We start from the raw sequence: 315 nt of genomic DNA, 5'->3' as shown, positions 1-315 counted from the left end.
TGAACACATTCAGGAGCGAGCCAATGTTGAGATATGCAGCTAGTGTACATATGAACAGCTTGTGAACAATAGTTCCTTCATTATGAACACATTCAAGAGCGAGCCAATGTTGAGATTTGCAACTAATGTACATATGAACACTTGTGAACAATAGTTCATTCATTATGAACAAATGGGTTTATCCATAATAGCTTAAACGATGCCGAAAACTTTACTACCGAGTCTCTTCTACCAATCACAAATTCAAAAACATTATAGATAGAAAAATCAATATTTATATAAAAAAAATCAATAATAAATTAACAAAAATTATAA

Source organism: Cynara cardunculus, unplaced genomic scaffold (assembly GCF_001531365.2).
Source record: "Cynara cardunculus var. scolymus isolate 2C unplaced genomic scaffold, CcrdV1 Un_Scaffold_2058, whole genome shotgun sequence".
Lineage (NCBI taxonomy): Eukaryota > Viridiplantae > Streptophyta > Magnoliopsida > Asterales > Asteraceae > Cynara > Cynara cardunculus.
This window is presented reverse-complemented; position numbering follows the sequence as displayed.